Here is a 6,840-nt window from a genome sequence, read left to right on the forward strand (position 1 = left end):
AATATAGTGAAATTTGGACACCCCATAAAAATTTTATGCGGGTTTTGTTCCTTTAAACCCCAAAACTGTTCCTTTAAAACTTTTGTGTACGTTCCAATTTAATTATCATTGTAGTACCATTAGTTAAACACAATATTTTAAAAACTTTTTTGTCTCTTAGTACTTTTTCGAAAAGTCAGTTTTTATCGAGATATTTTGAATATTTGTCAAATCCACCACATATTTGTATATGGCTAAGTACGATTATGGAGACTTGGTAATAATATGAAAATTTATTTATGATTTACATTTTTAGGTATATTTTGAACCATATTAAATAAGAAGTAATATCTCGATAAAAAGTGCCTTCTCGAAAAAATACAAAGAGGCAAAAAAGTTTTAAAAACACTGTGTTTAACTAATGGTACCGCGGTAAAAGTTTAATTGGAACATACACAAACATTTGGCGGTTTAAAGGAACAAAACCCCCATAAAATTTTTATGTAAACATATTAAAAAAGAAGCCGCAACTCGATAAAAACTGCCTTATCGAAAAAATATTAAGAGGGAAAAAAGTTGTAGAAATATTCAGTTTAACTAATGGTCCACAATAATAATTTAATTGGAACGTACACAAAAGTTTGGGGGGGTTTAAGGGAACAAAACCCCCATAAAATTTTTATGGGGTGCACAAATTTCACTATAATTCTTTTTTAAGATGTTCCTGCTATAAGAATGCCACATGTCCATTTTTAATAAAAAATCTCTAATAGTTTTCGATATATTCGAAAAAATCGATTTTCATTTTGTAACTTCAAAGGGCTGTAACTTTTATTATGTGCATATTTGTACTAAGGTAAATTAGGTTCATTCGAACTATTTTTGGTCTCAGAATATGTGATTTAATTTATGACCTGTATTTTCGTTACACCCTGTATAAATATAATTAAACACATACATATACCAAAATGCAACAGACAGTGTTAGAGTGGGTGATTGTCAAACCCAGAAATTCTCGATACAACTTGGAGTACGTTAGGGGGACACCATATTGCCGAAACTGTTCACTACACTTTTGGAATATACCTATAATATGTAAAAGGGCAAAACTGACCGATAAGGGCATAAACATAAACGGAAAAAGGCTCAGCCATTTCAGGTTTGCATTGTACCAATAGCTGATAGGATAAATGAGGCCAAAGAATTTCTAAATCAGCTTTACCTTTCCTCGCTAGAAGGTGGATTGAAAATTAATATTATATCTAAATCCCAGATGATGACAAATCTTGTAGTAAGCGAAGATATAAGCTTTGTTCCAACACAACGAAAAACCGTCATTAAACGAGCACGAAACTGCGGAGTAAACAAAATAACCCATGGAACGTATTATTTTGCTATCTGCGTGCAGTTTCGTGATCGTTTCAGGACGGTCTTCGTTGTGTTGGAACAAACCTATATGCGTACGAACAAGATCAATAGAGCAGGTAATGGCATATAAATACCTAGGTCGTGATTCACATAGGAAAATACAACCAAATCGTTGAGATTCTTCGTCGTATTGGACAGCCTTCGGCAAGCAAAGCCATATTTTCAAATCCTCTGACATACCAATATGCCTTAAAAGAAAAAAACCTTTAATCAGTGTGCCAGTGTTGACTTACGTAGCGGAAACGTTGACCAAGACAAGGAGATCAGTGCAAAAGATCCGTGTGTCTCAAAGGGAGTTCATCCCCCACACCGCAACTGACGTGAATGGACTAGGTGACTAGCGTCATCTGGCAATTGAAAGATGAAGTAGTTTTCAATCCTAATATCAATATTAATAATATTTAAAAATATTAAAATATTACTAAAAGATTTTTAAATTGAAAACTTATTGGTCCATTTCCTTGGTAACACCTCCATGGCTTCTAAAATTTGCACGCCAGATGGATGCTGAAGCGAAGAAGACAAGAGGGAATTCAAAAACTTACAATTCACGACCCCGTCTGTTCAGCTGGTAAATTCCAACAGAAAATGGACCTAGTTACTCAAATAAGTAACGACCGATATAAAAATAAAATAAAAATTCCATTTTTATTCAGTTGCAATGCGAAGGCAAAACAATCTTATTTTTCACTTAAAATACGGAGAGCAGTCCAGCACTCTGAATCGACGATTTTCGACTCTTGTTGAAGTCTCATCGGACAGACGTAGGCCTGTTGGAATTTACCAGCTGAACAGACGGGGTCGTGAATTGTAAGTTTTTGAATTCCCTCTTGTCTTCTTCGTTTCAGCATCCATCTGGCTTGCAAATTTTAGAAGCCATGAAGGTGTTACCAAGGAAATGAACCAATAAGTTTTCAATTTAAAAATCTTTTAGTAATATTTTAATATTTTTAAATATTATTAATATTGCTATTAGGATTGAAAACTACTTCATCTTTCAATTGCCAAATGACGCTAGTCACCTAGTCCATTCACGTCAGTTGCGGTGTGGGAGATGAACTCTCGGTGTTGGTCACTTAGAGTATGGAGTAACAGGCCTACGTCCCTCCGATGAGACTCCAACAAGAGTCGAAAATCGTCGATTCAGAGTGCTAGACTGCGCTCCGTATTCTAAGTGAAAAATAAGATTGTTTTGAATTGAATTTTTATTTTATTTTTATATTGGTCGTTACTTCTTTGAGTAACTAGGTCCATTTTCTGTTGGAATTTACCAGATGAACAGACGGGGTCGTGAATTGTTAAGTTTTTGAATTCCCTCTTGTCTTCTTCGCTTCAGCATCCATCTGGCTTGCAAATTTTAGAAGCCATGGATGTGTTACCAAGGAAATGGACCAATAAGTTTTCAATTTAAAAATCTTTTAGTAATATTTTAATATTTTTAATATTGCTATTAGGATTCAAAACTACTTCATCTTTATTAGTTTCAGCTATTTAGATAGATTTATTTAATGAGGTTGCTTTTGACCTATTCCACTGCGACATTTTTCATATCTCTTGTAGTCCTTTAGCCCTAGATTACATTTTCTAGTCTGATCTTTTTAAAAGATCTAATAGTTTTGAGATTGAACCTTCCATGTAACTCTTTTTCGGTGGCTTTTCTTCGCTTAATGCAAAGAACCGCAAATTTGCCAGTCTTTTAAACTGACATCTATTTCTTCTTCTACGCGACAGAATCTGCATAAGTCATCATCTGCCATATCCCATCATCATCATCCCATCAACTTCTATTGCCTATTCAGCTTACTTGCTCTGTTATCAGACCTACTATGATTTGATTGATTTTTTATCTTTGTTTATTAGGTCTGCCGTAAAATTTGGCAAAAGTTTCTGTAAGTTTCTGTCTTTGTCGTGGTGAATTCCTCCACCATTTCAGAGATTTGTGAGAACACTTTCTTGTAAACTGTTCTTGTTACTGCCTGTGCAACGCTATATTAATCTGTGCAATCTGGTTAGACTGCACTAATAGATTCAGCAACGCCTCTGTATGAGTTGATTTTGTGGCTCCGTAATCAGTGGCGGCTCGTACCACTTTAAGAAGGTAGTGCCACAACTCGGGCAGCCGCCAAAATTTTTAGTGACGGATTCACGATATTGTCAAAAAAAGGTATACTGACAACAAAAACTAAAAAAAAAATGCGCGGATACTTTTATCTTATGTACATATCTTAAGTTTATTGATCTGAGGTGCCAAGCAATTGTCCAACATTGATCAAAACAGTTCCGTAAATTAATTAATAATAAAAACCTCTTAACCTACCATCAGCATTTACTGCTGATAGTGCTTGAAAATTGTTATTACGATTTAGTCTCTATTTACCAATTTATAAAAATAATACTATTTCATTATTCACACACATGCACAAATTTTTGTAATGTCACTTTTAAAGTTTACGATATATGAAGTTCATTCTTCTATTTTTTGGTTGCAAAGTTTTCAATGACTTTATAATTAAAATTATCAATACAATTTACAAAATGCTTTTCTGCAGATAGCATACCTAAAGCACTAGGTTTCGATGTAAACATCGAAAAACAGCGTTCTGCTTCAGATGTTGATATAGGAATGGTAACTAAAATACTTAAAAGTTTAATAGTTTCTTCAAATGTGCTTTTTGAACCTTTCCTCTACAATAAAACCGATAGCGAAACAGCCCCAGAGGTAGTACTTAATTCGTCTCGCTAATACAGTACCTACTTCTAATTCAGTTTTAAACCGAGTTTTGCTTAAAAATTAAAATTGTCTCCAGTCTCCATGGTTCATTAAGAAATGATTCGGAGAACTGATGCTTATAAGCAGAAAACTTCTCCGACATAAATAAATTAGAAGCAACTAAATGTCCGGAGAAGGTAGACCTTTGAAAGATCTGGTACTTTGAATAATATGAACCTTTAAGTCGTTGTCTAATTCGGCGCTAAAATTGACCAGCTCCTTAAATATGCCTCTATTTTATGAATTTTCTTTTTCGTCGTGACCTCTTAAAGCTAAACCTTTTTTTTTCTAGCGAAAAACCACCAAAAAAAAATTTAAAATACTAATCTTTATTGTCAATTAATAAATTAAACTTAAGAAATAATCAAAATATTATCAAAATACCCACGATCATGATGCACCAAAAGTTTAATTATAAATACAAAAACTTTTTAACAGAAAATATACATAATAAAAGCGACAAACCAGCACGTAAAGAAACTCAAAATAAATAGACCTGGCTTCATACCCTCGTGCCTGGCACAGAGATTCTAATGTTAAGATATACTAATAGTCCAATATAGCTCTTTCTCTGTCACTTACATATCATGCTCGTAAAATCTTTCTCTCTTTACTCGTGCCAGTACTGACTTCGGCGCGAAGGAGATTCTCCTGTCGAATACTCTCCGCTGTCGGCAGGGATTGTATTGCGCCCATAGTTGCCATATTTTATATAATTTATGAAGATCAAAAGAAATACACACAAAAAAATTAATAGGAATTAAAAAGTTTTGAAGATAAAAAATATGTTTATGGATAGTTAGCAAGGTAGTGCCATGGCTCTATGGCACTACCTCACGGGCCGCCACTGTCCGTAATACACAGGCTTGCTAGTCTTTGTGTATTACTTAGCATTCTTATTGCTCCCACTTGCTGCGTCTTTGTCTACCATGCCACAGACAGATAGGTTATCAGTGGTCTAAAAACTCTTGTGTATAATCAAGGGTCATTTTGGAGTTGAGCCCCCACTTCCTGCTGCACATTGTTCTACATATGCCCAACAACATAGTAGCTTTCTGTGTGATTTTCAGTATTTGAGTATTCAATGTAAGCCATGATCAAAATATACCCCTAGGTATTTTCTTTCCTTGGCGTATGGAATCTCTGTTCCTTTCAGCATCGGTAGTTTTAGGCATTGTAATGCTGTCTTTTTTGTGAAGTTGATGATTTATGTTTTTTGAATATTGCCTATCAGTCTCTCTTGTTTACACCAGTTATTAACTGTATTCAGGTATGCTTGCATTCTCCAATACACAACCTGGGCAAATTTGCCCCTTACGATAACTACAGTATGGTCAGCGTATTCTAGACAGTAAAATTATTTTGTAGATAGATTTTTGAGAAGATCATCTACCAAGATTACCCAAAGTAGAGGTGACAGAACTACTCCTTGTGGACTGCCTCCACCTGCGCTTGATTTGATGGTTGTTTTAGTGAATTTCACTGAGTATCCTATTCTCCAGGATGCTCTTAATCTCCATTGCTATTGTATCTCTTTGTCCCCTATTGACTTTGAGCTGAGCTTAGTAAATTATTCTCCTAACAACAGTACTAAGCTGATCCAGAAACCTTATCCATCAATAATAGGGAACTTGCACTAAAAATTTTTTTTGCATAAAATTGTTAATTTATGTTTAAAAATGTTATATTAAAAATATTACGCCTTAACAATGAATAGTGTACGTACAACATCTGATCAAAGTTCCGCGCCTAAAATTTCCGTTTCAAACAATTTCAAAAGCGCGAGCTTGGGTCTGACGTCACAGGCCACATTTATCGTTTTCGCCCGTTTGCTTTGAATGCAGTTTGCCATTGCCAGTTGTGCGTGTCGAATAACTGTGACGTTTGCTCGGTATTTATGTTATTGTATTTAGTGTAGTTTAGTGTATTTAGTGTGTAATATACTTTATCAAAATGGAAAACAAATCTGCGTAATATAAGTACTGTATAGTGCCTGGATGCACCTAGATGCATCAAAAAGTTCTTTTTTATGAAATTACTTTTGTCGTTTCTTGTGTTGAAAAAAGAAACAAGTAACTTAAAAATAAACAAAACTTAGTAATAAAAGTAAGAGTAACTAAAAAGTATTGGTGCTACTATAGTATGCGGTCTACAGTCATGTTTCTACTATAGCTTGCGGTCTACCGGGGGATGCTGTGTGAGTATACCCTATTCCACGAACATACGCCTGTTTTGGATTACTTCGACAACGAATATTTTACTGTGCAAAATAAGAAGATGAAAGTAAATTGCAAATTACATTGTTGTTTATTGGAATAATTATTAGCGCCATTTACTTTCGTACTTCTTATGTTGTACAGTAAAATATTCCTTGTCGAAGTAATCCAAAACAGGCGTATGTTCGTGGAATGGCCCATATAAGCTGAGATGATAAAGATATTAACTTGTAAAATTACAATAATGATTCTTCTTATTTATGCGTATTATTAACTTTGTAAAGAAGGGTTTTGTTGGCTATCGGTACGTCTGCTAATCACCATAATCTTTTCTCAGAAGGCTTTGAACACAATAATGAAAGGCTCCAGTAGGTACTAATAAACATTACAATCAAATATAATAAACTTCATAAAAAATTAGTTTCTTTATTATTATGCAAATTACAC

Source organism: Diabrotica virgifera, chromosome 2, assembly GCF_917563875.1.
Source record: "Diabrotica virgifera virgifera chromosome 2, PGI_DIABVI_V3a".
Taxonomy (NCBI): Eukaryota; Metazoa; Arthropoda; class Insecta; order Coleoptera; family Chrysomelidae; genus Diabrotica; species Diabrotica virgifera.